Source organism: Cherax quadricarinatus, chromosome 38, assembly GCF_038502225.1.
Source record: "Cherax quadricarinatus isolate ZL_2023a chromosome 38, ASM3850222v1, whole genome shotgun sequence".
Taxonomy (NCBI): Eukaryota; Metazoa; Arthropoda; class Malacostraca; order Decapoda; family Parastacidae; genus Cherax; species Cherax quadricarinatus.
The window spans coordinates 4,049,657-4,065,630 of NC_091329.1; the positions used below are offsets into that span (position 1 = coordinate 4,049,657).

Consider the following 15,974-nt stretch of genomic DNA (forward strand, 5'->3'; position numbering starts at 1 on the left):
CCACAGGATGAGACGCAGGATTTTGGAAGCATCAGTGATCCACCTCACCATTATTACTGAGTAAAACATTGCACGTGGATGGATATTGAAAACCTCCAAAACTAGGGATGCCAAGCCCATGATGACACTCTTCAGGTCGCTTGTTCTATCTAGGCTGGAATATTGCTGCACACTAACAGCACCTTTCAAGGCAGATGAAATTGCTGACCTAGAAAATGTACAGAGAACCTTCACGGCGCGCATAACGGAGATAAAGCACCTCAATTATTGGGAGCGCTTGAAGTTCCTGAACCTGTATTCCCTGGAACGCAGGTGGGAGAGATACATGATTATATACACCTGGAAAATCCTAGAGGGACTAGTACCAAACTTACACACGAAAATCATTCTCTCCGAAAGCAAAAGACTTGGCAGACGATGCAACATCCCCCCAATGAAAAGCAGGGGTGTCACTAGCACGCTAAGAGACAACACAAAAAATGTCAGGGGCTCAAGACTGTTCAACTGCCTCCCAGCATACATAAGGGGGATTACCAATAGACCCCTGGGTGTCTTCAAGCAGGCACTGGACAAGCACCTAAAGTCGGTACCTGACCAGCCGGGCTGTGGCTCGTACGTTGGATTGCGTGCAGCCAGCAGTAACAGCTTAGTTGATCAGGCCCTGATTCACCATGAGGCCTGGTCACAGACCGGGCCGCGGGGGCGTTGACCCCCGGAACTCTCTCCAGGTAAACTCCAGGTAATATACATGTTGGCTGGAGCAATTAACCACATCGTTCGTGATTCATATGATAAATATAATAATGTGACACCTGAGCCCCACTCCCAGCTCTCACTGATACCTGACACCTTACTCCTACCCCTCCTAATCTCACTAATACCCGACACCTTAACCCCATCTCCTCTCATTAATACACCTTAAGCTCACGCGCAGCTTTAACTAATACCTGACACCTTAGCCCCCATCCACTGTTTTCATTATCTGACACTTTAGCCCCATCAGGGTGCTCTCACTAACACCTGACCTCGCCTATACTCGACGTCACATTGTCAAGACTTGTCTTCCTCAGTGTCTGACCTCAAGGTGATCGTGTATCTTATAAGGCGGTGTATTTACTTGTTCCTGAGCGCCTGATAAAGCAGAGCCTCTGGTGAAATGCATTGTTATAATGGTTGTTTGTTACCAGTGTCATTATTTACATATATACACAGACATGCATGCACTTCACAGTGTGTATATCCTCGGCTCGCGCAGCGATCGAAACATCTAGTTGCAGCCAGTCTCTTACAGTTCAAAACAGCCCAGTGCATAATTTAGTGTCATTTTTGCGACAAGCGTCGCCCAAGCTGAACTGACATTAACATTTCTCATGGGTGTCTTTTTTTTTTTTTTTTTGAGCCACTAGAACCCGTTACTGCATTGTTGTTTGAATATTAAGTTGTTTATCTGTCCACCACAACACTCAGTCCGATCATCTGTGTCCTTCCACTTTTTCTGTCCGCCCTTACGATTTTTTTTGTACGTAGGTACGTCCGTCCATCTGTGCCCGTCCAAATGTGCCCGTCCAAATGTGCCCGTCCAAATGTGCCTGTCCATCTGTGCCCGTTCATCTGTGCCCGTCAAAATGTGCCCGTTCATCTGTGCCCGTTCATCTGTGACCGTCCATTTGTGACCGTCCATCTGTGCCCGTTCATCTGTGGCCGTCCATCTGTGACCGTCCATCTGTGACCGTCCATCTGTGCCCCTTACAGTTGTGCACGTCCAATTGTCCGCTCGTCCAACTGCATCCTTCAACTGTACACCCGTCCACCGGTCTTTAATATTTAGCTTCCGTCAATAACATCAGATGATACTATACTTAGGTCAGTGATTGACTAAACCTTAACGAAACCCACAGCAAAAGAGACAACAAAGGCAACAAAAACAACCAAAAGGAAAACATTACCACCATCGCTAAGTGAAAGTGTCATGCTTTTGCGGAAATACCATAGTTTTATAATATATACGGAATAAGTCGTCGTAGTCCTTAAAAAGCAACAACAACAAAGTATGTCACTAGGAGTGCCCGACCTGCGGACTCTTGCTGCATCTTGACTCAGGCCTCCAGGGACTCAGACTTCAAATAACTTCTACTTCTATCCGGGTCAGCGGGTTCAATGGCCGTGCACACTGTGCAATAAATAATGAGTACCGCTTGCGACCGTTTTGTGAAACTTGCTTGTGTCTTTCTGATAAATATCCTCCCCTCTCTCTCGCGTCCCTCTAACGAACCCTCACCTGTGAACCGAAAACTATGCTTCATTGAGCTTCTTATAACGAAGCTTATCTTGTATTATTTGATTGAACTCTCCCCTATGAACCTCTAAATAACCGTCTCTTGTGAACCATGATGGAACCCTCACTTATGTCCCTCTAACGAACCTTCTCTAACATATTTTCTCCTGTGTCCCTCCAATGAATCCTCTTGTATGTTCCTCAAAAAAATATACTATTTAGGTCCTTCTAAAGAACCCTTTTAGGTCCATCTAAAGATTCCAGACTTTTGTTTCTTAAACTGGGAGAAAGAATGGGTGGAGGAAAGAAAAACTGAGGTCTGTTGGACGACAACAAAAATGTACAACAACTTCATCTATGAATTAAATCTGTCGACTTCACTGCAATAAAATCTTTACAGCTGCTCGGGGATCGACCCGTACCGGGTCGATCCCCGGTACGGGTGGAAAAATTAGGACGTGTTTCCTTAAGACACCTGCTGTCCATGTTCACCTATGAGTAAAGTAGGTACCTGGGTGTTAGTCGACTGGCGTGGGTCGCATCTTGGGGACAAAACTGACCTAATTTGCGGGAAATGCTCTGAATAACAAGCAGCTTTCTATATAGTAGTATGTCATTGATGTCAACTATGGTCTGTATACCTTCTACATGTACTTGTAGAAATAAAGATTATCATTATAATTATTATTATTATTATTATTATATAACGTTCAGCTAACATGCGAAAGGACCCACGTTAGATTGCTAAATAGGTCAAGATCTTAGGGTAAGTCTTCTTACACTTGCTGCTCATGTTCACCTAGCAGTAAATAGGTACCTGGGTGGTAGTCGACTGTTATGGACTGTATCCTGAAGGAGGACGCTGCTACACTATGTCAAATAATCACCGTCTTCCGCCAAGATGACATTTACCGAAGGTCGCATTTCATAAACGCTGTTCAGAATGAGAATTATAATAATTATTTTCAAAATATTGTACCGAAATATATTGTAAATACCGACAAACTGTGTTTCCACCTCGTCGTCTTGATCTTCCACCGAGGCTGAGGGAATAATTACCTCAGACGACTTTAATTTATCTCTATATTCAACTGATGAGGCCTGCAGCGCAGGCGAAACGTTTCATCAACAATGATACCAAGTGATGTAAATGGCTTAGAAAACTGACAAGTTGAAGAATGAGACACTTGTGCAACAAGTGAAATATATATTATTATTATTATTACTTGTGCAACAAGTGTCTTATTCTTCAAAAAATCTTAGTATTGCACATGTATCTTATTCATCCTAATACAAAAATAAATAATAAATAATTGGAAAGGCCATAATATGCACGTTAAACTTGTACTAGGCTTAGAACTTATGTATTAGTTACATAGCTCTGTTGCTTAATACTAGGTTTTAACATTAATTTACAGTGAATTGACAAGAATTAAAGTTACTAGAATGCAAAGTTAATATAACATGTCATATGAAGCGAGAGTAATATTTTGTGTCATCTGGAGAGTTTCTTATGCCATTATTTTTTTCTTCATCTTTGTCGTTTATGTATATTGTGAACAAGGGTCTAATACTGACCCTTGCGGAACACCACCTGTGACTTTTTCCAGTCTGATTTCTCCCCATTTATTTAAACTGGTATCTGACTGGAATGACAATTTTGGTAATAATAATTATTTGACGCAGTAACCATTCTTGCCTATGACTACCATCACCTCGGTCTGCTGCTCCTCTACCATACCTCTTATCAAGTTGTAGTAACCATCCCTGGTGGTAACCAATGCTGCAAGTCCCAGGTAACCAAACTGAAGGTCCCAACCTGGGACCGTAGCCTCAGTCCGTTGTGTTGCTGATTTTGCCTGACTGTGACCACGCTACTGAGACCATTGCCTCCTTATATGTGACTTCACAATGATCCAAGACAGATCGAAACGTCGTAAAAGCTTCCTTTCATAATTGCGGGTCACTTGTGAATCACCTTCGTCTTCTGCACCGCTAGTATCGCCCTTATCGTGTTTTGGTAACCCTTCCTGGACACGACACTGCGACCATCACCTCCGTCGGTTGCGTCGCGACATTCACCCATACCACAGTTGATCACTGAGGCGGTGCAAGACTTGGCCACTGAGATGATAATGAACCTTGCAAGAATCTTGGGTGAGGTCTTGGCCTTAGGGTGAGGAGCGGCTCCACCGCTCTTCAGTCTTCTGGAGGCCACGGTCAAGGTAAGAACTCTGCTGTGGGGGTACATGGGGGAAGGTGGAGAGCTGAGGACCTCAAACTCTATACCGATGGTGGTTAGTGCGTTCTCTAGCTTTGGCTAGTTAGTAGTAGAGGCAAAATAAAAAGTTGGGTTGGGGACTCGCTCTAGTACTAGAAAGATTTTTTTGGGGCAAGCAATGGTAGCATTATGGTCCATGATACAAAGGCGTGTAATAAATGTATTCACTGAAGAATAACCAATTAAATGTTATATAGTAAACCCTGAAGACGGGGCTTCAGATCATAGACGTGTAACTCACGGGACGGGACTCACTCGCCATGGGTTCAGACCCCACCCGTTTCGTGGTTCGTTTGCAATCGTGTTACCACGATTTCGTGAGTCATTATCAATTCCACTTCCTTGACCATCAGAATACCAGGGCACAGACCACCGCCCACACGATGGGTAAAGATGCATAATAAAGTTATTAAGACTAAACTGCTGTACGGGCATAACTCAGCTCCTCCAGTTACAAATAGGTAATTACAGGCTGTCAGTAATATTATGAGGGTCCAATAGCCGCTGTGATGGTATTTTGTTCTTTTGAGATATGGGAAAATTCCGCGGCACGCGGATCTTTATCATATGATAACTCGTTCCTGGTTAATGGGTTCAGAGTATCTATTACTTGAAAATTATTTAGTCTACATATCACTCCTTGCAGTGTTTGGTCTTCCGCTCACTTAAGTCTATGTAGCAAAAAATAAAAAAATCTTAAGACGTTTTATGGGCGGATTACGTAAAGGTAAGACCAACACCACAGGTATTGTAACCCTGTTATTTGAGTATAGCGTTGAATGACCCTTACGGATATAGTGCTTTTCATGTATATAATAATAGGCACCATACTCGCTGTGAGGTGTATTGCCCACACAGATGGTACAGGGAAATGCACCGCCTGAACACATGAATCACGGTACACAAGTACACCAAAAAAGTGATGTATTCTTTTCATCAAATTTACGCAAGTCAGTCTGTGCTGCTAGTCTGTGCTATATAAATGTTAAAATTTAAGAATAACAGTTAGCTATGTTTCTCTATCATCCATCACACAGGATAAGTTTACCATTGAGTTAATGAACTGTCAGTCCGAGATGGGAGACTTCAGCGGGAGGATGAGGATATCGTTAGATATTCCACTATGGGTTCAGTATTTATGGCAGCTTTTATGTAATGAGAGATGAAGAAGGGGGGAGAGGAGGGAGCCAGGTCAGTAGTGGTGAAGACTGACCTCTGTTGTAAGGTCAGCACAGTAGAGAAGACGTATTGAAGGTTGCTCAACCTCAAAAATTATTAACCCAAGATGACTCAACAAAGCCCAATAGTAATGCTTATTTCAGTTGAGATCTCTCACTCTCTTGCATGTAACCCTTAAAAGCCAACAAATTCTTAGCTCCCCATTTGTTGCTACGTGAACAGGTGTAGCAAAGGTACGGAAATCCAATTTCAGAAGCGAAATCGTGTGCTCTAGGCTGTGCAGTGGGCAGTAATGAGAGGGAAGACTTGGTTACGCATATGTAGAGGAGAGAAAGCAACACCGTTATAAGCATAGAGAACATGTATGTACATCATGTCTCACAGTTACACATTCTTAGGGGTCTCACCCTCCTTGAAGTAGAAATAAACTGTAGTAGGCCGTCCTGTGGATGATATACTCATTGCTTGAACTGTCAAGTTAAGCAACGCTGGATCTGGTCAGCTACAGAATAGGTGACCATCTGTATACACCAGCGTTCTTGTCACGGAGGGCCTCGTCAAGCCACAAACTTCTTGCGCCTGTGACATGTATGTAACTAGTTTCAAGAGTTTTACTCTAGCAGACCGGTCAAGAGCTTATGGTCTGTATTGGCTACCTGATCAACCAGGCTGTTGCTGCCAGCGGCCCCAATGCCCACACAGCCCTCACAACCTGGCTGATCAGGAACGTCTTCCCAGATCTGGATAATTACACCAGAGATAAAGTTTGTCTGAAAGTTGACGTAAATTATACATTGTGAGTGAAGTGATTGGCAGTATATTATTATAGCCGTGAGGGAGAAACTAAACCTGTGGGATCATACAATGTTTGGTGAATGTGAAGCAATCAGGTTTTGATCCCAGAAAGAGAAGGGTGGCTCCGATTCCCTGCATCAGGAGCCCTTCACCAGCATTAAGGTGCTCCCCATAGTGACACACCATAATAATAATAATAATAATAATAATAATAATAATAATAATAATAATAATAATAATAATAATAATAATCTGTATTTCTACAAGTACGTGATACAACTTGTACAGACCATAGCTGACATCAACGACATGCTACATAGAAAGTCCCTTGTTATGCAGAGCATTTCCAGCAAATTAGGTTTTATTCCCAGGATGCGACCCACACAAGTCGACTAACACCCAGGCACCTATTTACTGCTAGGTGAACAGGGACAGCAGGTGTCTTAAGGAAACACGCCCCCAGTAATTGCACCCGTACCGGGGATCGAACCACGGACCTGAGTGTGTGAGCTGAGTGTCCGTATACGACCTGCCATTGTTTTTTCCAACGATTTAAACCACAAGAAGTGCACCATGAGTTAACTGTTACCATCACATTCATTCCTGCTTTTACCATTGAGTTATTTTCGGGTTTACGTTAATTATCGTTAAAATACGTTAACATAACGTTAAAGAATGTTAACACAATATTAGGGAATATTAGCATAGCCTTACCTTAAAATGATAAATTTAATAAATAAATGTGTAGAGAATAAATAAATAAATGTAGAGAGAACCTTCACGGCACGCACAACAGCGATAAAACACCTCAATTACTGGGAGCGCTTGAAGTTCCTGAACCTGTACTCCCTGGAACGCAGGCGGGAGAGATACATGATTATATACACCAGGAAAATACTAGAGGGACTAGTACCGAACTTGCACACGAAAATCACTCCCTGCGAAATCAAGACTCGGCAGACGATGCAACATTCCCCCAGTGAAAAGCAGGGGTGTCACTAGCATGATAAGAGACAATACAATAAGTGTCAGGGGCCCAAGACTATTCAACTGCCTCCCAGTATACATCAGGGGGATTACCAATAGACCCCTGGCTATCTTCAAGCAGGCACTAGACAGACACCTAAAGTCAGTACCTGACCAACCGGGTTGCGGCTTGTACGTTGGATTACGTGCGGCCAGCAGTAACAGCCTGGTTGATCAGGCTCTGATCCACCAGGAGGCCTGGTCACAGACAGGGCCGCGGGGGCGTTGACCCCCGGAACTCTCTAAGTATACTCCGGGTATCTCTCTCAACGCATCGGCCGTATCCCACCGAGGCAGGGTGATCCAAAAATAAAAACAAAAGTTTCTCTTTTTTTAACCTTAGTAATGTATACAGGAAAAGGGGTTACTAGCCCCTTGCTCCCGGCATTTTAGTCGCCTCTTACAACACGCATGGCTTACGGAGGAAGAATTCTGTTCCACTTCCCCATGGAGATAAGAGGAAATAAACAAGAACAAGAACTAGTAAGAAAATAGAAGAAAACTCAGAGGGGTGTGTATATACGGTTGTACATGCATGTGTAGTGTGACCTAAGTGTAAGTAGAAGTAGCAAGACGTACCTGAAATCTTGCATGTTTATGAGACAGACAAAAGACACTAGTAATCCTACCATCATGTAAAATTTATGCCCTGAGATGTGTATGTTGATCAGGAAATACTTGCAGCGACTTTTTTTATAGATTCAAATTTTCTTGCTCTGATTTTTACAATATTTCCTATTCAATATATAATTATTATTATTATAATCATGGAGAGCACTAAACCCGTAGGATTATACAGCGCGTGGGGGGGGGCAAGGTATTCAGGCTCAATTCAGGGAACCGGAGCACAGATCCAATTCCCTAGATCAAGAGCCCCTCACCAGCGTCAAGGAACCTTCCTTGAGGGGAGCCAGTATATAAGACTTGGTGTGAGAGCGGGTATCGGGGGCCATGATCATAGTCTGGCCAGGAAAGCCAGCCATTGACTCGGTCTTCAGCTGGTGCCATAAATATTCATGCTGTGTTCTAATCTTTATTGACCTCCAGCGGGTGTGTACATACCTCACACCTGAGGCAGGCTGCTCAACGTACATTATTATTATTATTATTATTTTATACTATGTTGCTTTGTTCAGGGTAAGCTATTATATGTCGCCATGTTGGTTTATTTAGGGTAAACTATTATATACTGCTATGCTGGTTTATTCATGGTAAACTATTATATATTGCTATCTAGAATTATTTTGCTATAGCGTTCACTCAAACAAGCTCAACTGTAGGTTTAAATATGTGTATTCTCATTGAGTTGTGCTGAGCAGGTTGACTCTCAGCTTCTGGCCTCGAGATTACTTTTATTGGCATTACTGTTTCCCTCTTCCCTCTAGGGAATTATCACATTTACTCTTGAAGCTGTGATTTAAATTTTTCTCCACGACTTCCTAGTTTAGCATTTTTTTCCACTTTTCAGTCACTCCGAGAATCAAGACATCGGTGTCTTTAGCTTATACCTAAGTCTCTATGTCTCTGGTCCTCTTAATTAAAATAGTCTATAATTATTTGCCCTATAGATCCATTTTAAAATTTCGCATATCGTATGATGCGTGGTCCGCCGGTGCAGTCCCAAGGTGTATATCTTAATTAAATCGTGTCTTCCCCTGGTTCTTGTCTCCGTTTAAGTAGTCAGGTTCAGCTCTATTATCATGTTTTTATAATGTATTCTGAGTTCTGGGAGTTCCTCCGTTGTATATCTCTGAATATTTTGTCGAACTTCACAATGAAAGGACAGGAGGCGGCTCCACACTGGGGCCAGGCACTCAGTGGTCGGCTTAAATAATGGTGTGTATGTGTGTACTCACTTATCTGTACTCGCTTATGTGATTGCAGGGGTGGAGTCACAGCTCCTGTCCTCGCCCCTTCGCTGGTCGCTACTACGTTCACTCTCTCTTAGACTCGATCCTCCCTATACAACTTCAATCTCCAGTTTGGTCCACTCCCTGACTACTCTAAAGCTGAATAAATATTTCCTAACTTCCCAATATCCTGCTGTGCCCTCTTGTTCTTGTTTCCCATCTCTCAAACAATCTGACCCTGTTCACCTTATTAGTTCCTCTGGGTATTTTACACGTTGTTATCATATCTTTTATGATCCTCCTGTCTTCTCATAGGACATACCTCTTGCTCGGGACTAGTCTCATTGCAAACCTCTGCACTTTCTCCAATTTCTTAATGCTTGACCAGGTGTGGGTTCCATACTGGAGCTGCATGGGCCTGACGTATACGGTGTACATTGCCGTGAATGACTCCTTACTAAGATGTTTAAAAGCTATTCTTAGATATGTCAGACGCGCATTTGCTGTAGCAGTTATTTGGATGTTGTGCGCCTCGAGTGATATGCTCGATATAATACTCACCTCAAGGTCCTTTTAATTGAGTGAGGTCTGCGGTCTTCTTTGTTCTTTCTCAAACTCCATAACTTTGCATTTTCTGGTGTTAAACTCCAGGCGCCATTTTGTCAGACCAGATCCACGGCATGTCTAGATTCATTTGTAGCCTTTCCTGGTCCACGTCTATTTGTATTTTCCTTATTAGCTTCACGTCATCTGGGAACCTGGATACATCTGAGTCCCTCTCTCGTCATGTCATTCACATATACAAGAAATAGCACCGGCGAGAGAGATATATCATAATCTACACCTGGAAGATTCTGGAGGGACTGGTCCCTAATCTGCACACAGAAATCACTCCCTACGACAGCAAAAGACTTGGCAAGCCATGCAACATACCCCCAGTGAAAAGTATGGGCGCCACTGGTGCACTAAGAGAAAACATAGTAAGTGTCTGGGGCCCAATACTGTTCAACAGCCTCCCACCAACCATAAGGGGAATTACCACTAGACCCCTGGTTGTCTTCAAGAGGGAGCTGGACAGTTACCTAAAGTCAGTGCCGGATCAGCCGGGCTGTGGCTCGTACGTTGGACTACGTGCGGCCAGCAGTAACAGCCTCGTTGATCAGGCCCTGATCCACCGGGAAGCCTGGTCGTGGACCGGGTATTCCGGGGCGTTGATCCCCGGAATACCCTCCAGGTAGGTAGGCCCTAGGACTGATCCCTGTGGAACCCCACTCGTCACATGCACCCTTTCTGACACCTCTTCAGAGTTCATTCCTGGTTGTTTCCTTCGTGTCAGGTATGCCTTGATCCATTGTAGTGCTTTTCCTGTTATTCCTGCCTGCTCCTCTAGTTTCTGGATCAGTCTCTTGTGCAGTAATGTGTCAAAAGCCTTCCTACAAGAAAATGCAATCTGCCCATCCCTCTCTCTCTCTCCTGCCTTATTTCTGTTACCTTGTCGTAGAACTCCAGTAGGTTTGTGACAGGATTTTCCATCCATGAAGCAGTGCTGGTTGTAATGTATGAGCCCACTCCTTTCTAGGTGCTAAACCACTCTTCTGATAATCTTCTCCATAACTTTACGCGCTATACATGCCAGTGACACTGGTCTGTACTCACCTATACGCGGTTGCAGGGATCGACTCACAACTCATGTAGGTGTGTTGCCTGCCTGACCAGCATTCGCATTACACAAAAGTACACAAGAGTCCAGTCCAATATGATACAGCCCAATGCAGCAGAATAAAGTGGTACGTTTTCCAATATACAACAAATTACAAAACAAAGCAGCAGTTACAGGCGTCCACCGGCTCCCAGCTTACACACAGCACTTAGACTCTGATCCAATAGCGGTCGTCCAAGACCAGGCAATAAAAGCCAATTGGAAACCTCACATGTCTTGCCTGAGAATGGGTGACAGGCAAGTAGAAGGAACGGGGGAGGGAAGAGGCAGGAATGGAAGAGGCAAAAGGCAGGAATGGAAGAAGCAAGAGGCAGGAATGGAGGAGGTAAGAGGCAGGAATGGACGAGGCAAGAGGCAGGAATGGACGAGGCAAGAGACAGGACTGGAAGAGGCAAGAGGCGAGAATGGGAAAGGCAAGAGGCAGGACTGGGCGAGGCAATATGTAGATACAATCTCAAAATTTCTTGTATCTTATCAGAGTTATGACACATTTCCTCGTTCTGTGGCGATCAGTCAGACTCTCACAGAGAGGTAGTCATACTTCAAGTATGTTATTATTATTATTATTATTATTATTATTATTATTATTATTAGTAGTAGTAGTAGTAGTAGCAGTAGCAGTAGTAGTAGTAGTAGTAGTAATTGTAGTATTAGTAGTAGTAATAATTGTAGTATTAGTATGAGTTTTATTAACATTATCATTAAAATAAGGTTTGACGTGTTACAGTTTATTTTTATTTCCTATTTTTTTTATTAAAGTTAAGTTATATTATTTGAAGTTAGGTTAGGTTCGGTTAAGTTAGGGGGAAAGTCTATGTCCGGGATAAACCTGACATATTTCGAGATTTTGCCAACCTTTCAACCCGGTTTGTTGGTGTCAGCGGCCGGCTGGCGCACATATAGCCTTGCTAATCTGGCTCTTGGCGGAGGCCGTCATCCAATTTTCTCTTGTAACCTTCCACACTTGTTCCGGCAATATTTATATCTGCTGGTAGCAGGATGAATAGTCTTGGACCACGCATGTTGACACAGTATTCTCCTAATGTGATCGTGGCGCTCCTGCTCTCCATTGGGCCTATTTTGCAATGTTCTCCATATCTCACACTCCAGTACGTTGTCATGTATGCAGATTTGGGACTAGGCCCTTAAAAATCTTCCATATACCTTCATAACAGGCTTCTTCAGTTGAATACAGGTGAATACAACGCTAGAATCAATAGTATCGACGGGTCCGTCAGTCTTGGTGGGAGGTGATCAGTCCCTTAAGTCTAAAATACTAGAGTTGAGGTGAGATGAAGCAACTGGAGTCGATTTGTGAGTGTTTTCTGTATATGTCAGACACGTGATATGTACAGTGAGCAGAGATAACGAAAAAAATAAATATATAAAACGAAACTCTCTGCTCCTTCAACTCTCCCGTTGTTTAGTTGATTGTGACTGGTGAATATAGCTTCAGACGAGGCTTTCAAAAAATTTTTTTTTTGACATCGGTGTATGAACCTCCTGTGGTAGGTCAGTTCTAAAAGCGTTTTTTTATTATTATTTGGATTTTGGGTGTGAAGAAATATTTTGAATGCCTTGTTATTTCTCCTAAGTGCTTTTTTTTTATTCCTTTTACTTTTCTTCCGTCTATATACATAATATGTCAGTGCTGATAATCTTTCCTTTATTGTGACATTCTTTCAATTTAAAGCAGTTCTCTTTACCCCTTGTTCTTGTGTGCTTTCTTCTATATTCTCTTTCAACATATTTCACACTTCTTTATTTAGTTTTCCATACACCCCTACCCTTCCCATAATCAATCCTCACCCCTTCCCTTCATCTACTCAAACCTCACCCCATTAACTTTCCTACTATGCACAGGTCTCCTGACCAGCAAAATGAGATCAGTTATGAGGGTGCTTTCACCAAATTCAACTTCACTAGCAGAAACATAGAGTGCGATCAAATTAACCGTGTCCTAAATGAAACAAGCTGGGAAAATCCGAACCTTTGCTCAGAAAAAAATTAACTCTGGCACTTGAGGTCTGCTCAAGGCACATTCCTTTAAGAGAAAGGAAGAGAAGATGTAAAACTAGAGAGAGAGAGACGTTCCCTCGACAGGCGAGACAGAGAATCATAGCTGCTAAAATGGGCCAGTATATCTGAAATGCGGGTGGAGGCACTGGCCAGAGAAATAGAAAATATCAAACTTAAGCTTACGGAATCATACAGGAGACAAGAAAAACAGGATGAACTTCAGCCATAAATGAAATTAAAAACAAAATTCTTTTCGTATGCTATATTTAGGGCAAAAGACACATCCAGTATTGGCCCCTGCTTCTTGGTGTAATCATGGTGTAATAGCACACAAAATGAGTGGTAAAGGAATAGCAGGAAAAGTTGGTAGATGGATCTATACTTTCCTAACAAACAGAGCACAAAGTCAGAGGCAACTACAGTGAAAAGCTCTGTTCCACAAGATAAAGTACTCGCTTCCATCCTTTTCCTCATCCTCATATCTAACATAGACAGAGATGTAAGCCACAGCACCGTGTCTTCCTTCGATGATTATACCAAATTTGCATGACAGTGTCATCCATCGAGGACACTGCAAATCTCCACGCGAACATTAACTAAGTCTTTAAATGGATAATGAGAACCTTCAAAACTAGGGATGCCAAGCCACTGACGATTCTCTTCAAATCGATTTTTCTCTCTAGGCGGGAATATTACAGTACACTAACGGCCTCTGTCAAGGGAGGCGAAACTGCAGACCTGGAGAATATACAGAAAACTTTCATTGCACGTAAGGTACCATAAATCGTCTAAACTACTCGGAATGGTTGAAGTCCCTTGACCTGTACTCCTTGGAACGTAGGCGAGAAAAATACATGATAATATACACTTGGGAAATTCTAGAGGGACTAGTCCCAAATCTGCACACGAAAATCACTCCCTACGAAAGCAAGACTCGGCAGGTGGTGCAACATTTCCCCAATGAAAACCAGGGGATCCAAGAGTACGCTAAGAGACAACACAGTAAGTGTTAGGGGCCCAATCCTGTTCATCTGCCTCCCAGCATACATAAGGGGTATGACCAAGAGACCCCTGGCTGTCTTTAAGAGGGAGCTGGACAGATACATAAAGTCAGTACGTGACCAGGCGGCCTGTGGTTCGTATGTCAGTTTGCGTGCGCCAGCAGTAACAGCCTGGTTGATCAGGCCCTGATCCACCGCGAGACCTGGTCATGGACCGGGCCGCAGGGGCGATGACCCTCGGAATACCCTCCAGGTATACTCCAGGTATTTCCCTCCCCTACCCAGACCTCACCTCTTCATTTTTCTTAAAACGTGAATTTTCAAATGTCTTACTTAGACATCGTCTTTATACTTATTATTACATTTTTTCTGAATAATGTTATCTGCTTGTTAGTGTCTGCTTGTCTATATCAGTGTCTGCTGTCAGGGAACTGATCAATATTAATGTGTCCTGTAAAGATGATTGTTTGTCAGCGCACAGTACCAGGTAACAGCAGGTTCCAGATACCAAGCCGACAGGTTTAACAGGTTCTATTGTAATCTGAGCAGCTGCTAATGAAGTACTGATTTCTTCACTCCTGTGTCATGCTGGAAATTCGAGAGCAGGTTTTTTTTTTATTTGCATAATTACATATACCGTAGTGTATGGTTATCCGTAGTCCGTGGCCTGGTGGGCAACGCTCTCGCCTCACACACTGAGTGTCCGTGGCTCGATCCCCGGCCGGGTGGAAACATTGGGCGTGTTTCCCTACACCTGCTGTCCCCGTTCACCTAGCAAGTAAGTAGGTACCTGGGTGTTAGCCGACTGGTGTCGATGGCATCCTGGGGGACAAGACTGAAAGACCCGCACCACCAACACCACCACCACCACCAACACCACCACCAACACCACCACCAACACCACCACCAACACCACCACCAACACCACCACCAACACCACCACCAACACCACCACCAACACCAACACCACCACCACCACCACCACCAACACCACCACCAACACAACCACCAACACCACCACCAACACCACCACCACCAACACCACCACCAACACCACCACCAACACCACCACCAACACCACCACCAACACCACCACCAACACCAACACCAACACCAACACCACCACCACCACCACCACCACCACCACCACCACCACCACCACCACCACCACCACCACCACCACCACCACCACCACCACCACCACCACCACCACCAACACACTTTACAGCTGCTACCCAAGGCTCTTAAAAGCAATCCACTTTATATATGTTAGAATGCTGGAGTTCTCGACTCACTAGCGAGGATATATGTGAACATTAGACCATGATAATGTCTGCTTAAGTTTCTCCTCTCATCCTTGTACGCTAGATGATGCTAAGATGTTGCTGTAACTCTTTGTGATTACTTATATCTAATTTGTTGAGTTGCGGGTGTTGAGGGGCAGCTCTTGGGCTCATCTCATTAAGGTTGAATTGGCTGAGGTGCAGTGTTGAGTGATCTACAAAAACTCAGCGTTATTCCCGCTCTGAAACCTGACTGTTTGTCCTCAGCTCTGTCTGTCAGTAACCTGTTTGTCCTCAGCTCTGTCTGTCAGTACCCTGTTTGTCCTCAGCTCTGTCTGTCAGTACCCTGTTTGTCCTCAGCTCTGTCTGTCAGTACCCTGTTTGTCCTCAGCTCTGTCTGTCAGTACCCTGTTTGTCCTCAGCTCTGTCAGTAACCTGTTTGTCCTCAGCTCTGTCTGTCAGTAACCTGTTTGTCCTCAGCTCTGTAAGTAGCCTGTTTGTCCTCAGCTCTGTCTGTCAGTAAGCTGTTTGTCCTCAGCTCTGTC

General features: G+C 43.7%; 1 protein-coding gene and 1 long non-coding RNA gene across 7 annotated transcripts in view; one reads left to right on the top strand and one right to left on the bottom strand.

Annotated features, from left to right (window-relative positions):
* Positions 1–15,974, bottom strand: part of LOC128692979 (uncharacterized) — a 28,044-nt gene that overhangs the window by 10,359 nt on the left and 1,711 nt on the right. Inside the window, exon 1 of one of the 6 annotated variants that reach the window (XR_008407653.2) lies at positions 11,063–11,081. The exons of 1 other annotated variant lie outside the window; for it this stretch is intronic. This is a non-coding gene — a long non-coding RNA (uncharacterized lncRNA). Of the gene's footprint in view, positions 1–2,071; positions 2,091–4,016; positions 4,143–11,062; positions 11,082–15,974 lie in introns of those variants that run through there. 4 more of the 6 variants (XR_008407652.2, XR_008407650.2, XR_008407651.2 and 1 more) reach the window with 4 other exon arrangements.
* LOC128692977 (uncharacterized) overlaps positions 4,350–15,974 on the top strand; it is a 41,269-nt gene continuing 29,644 nt past the window's right edge. Inside the window, exon 1 of the mRNA XM_053782391.2 lies at positions 4,350–4,500. The gene's annotated coding sequence lies outside the window, so the exon portion shown is untranslated. The remainder of the gene's footprint in view (positions 4,501–15,974) is intronic.